The 267-nt window shown below is 41.9% G+C and overlaps 1 protein-coding gene across 1 annotated transcript in view; it reads left to right on the forward strand.

The window, feature by feature from the left end:
* LOC110456912 (alpha-N-acetylglucosaminidase-like) overlaps positions 1-267 on the forward strand; it is a 24,223-nt gene continuing 23,956 nt past the window's right edge. Inside the window, exon 1 of the mRNA XM_021507962.1 lies at positions 1-38. The gene's annotated coding sequence lies outside the window, so the exon portion shown is untranslated. The remainder of the gene's footprint in view (positions 39-267) is intronic.

Genomic DNA, 267 nt, shown 5'->3' on the forward strand with positions numbered 1-267 from the left:
TTCCGGTGTAAACACTGGGGGAAAGATGTACCGCTAAGGGGCGCGTCTAATTACCCAATACTACCCAATACTACCCAATACCACCCAATTCTACCCAATACTACCCCATACGATCCAGTTATGAACCAAATACTTCTTTATTACTGTGAAATATCACCTTTGTAGACGTTATTTACTTCCATATGCCATATTTTATCGGGAAATATGCGATTTGGTGCCGAAAACATCACCGAATTGCCGTGACTATGACCCAATACTACCCCATAC

The sequence above is a fragment of the Mizuhopecten yessoensis genome, unplaced genomic scaffold (genome assembly GCF_002113885.1).
Source record: "Mizuhopecten yessoensis strain PY_sf001 unplaced genomic scaffold, ASM211388v2 scaffold1063, whole genome shotgun sequence".
NCBI lineage: Eukaryota > Metazoa > Mollusca > Bivalvia > Pectinida > Pectinidae > Mizuhopecten > Mizuhopecten yessoensis.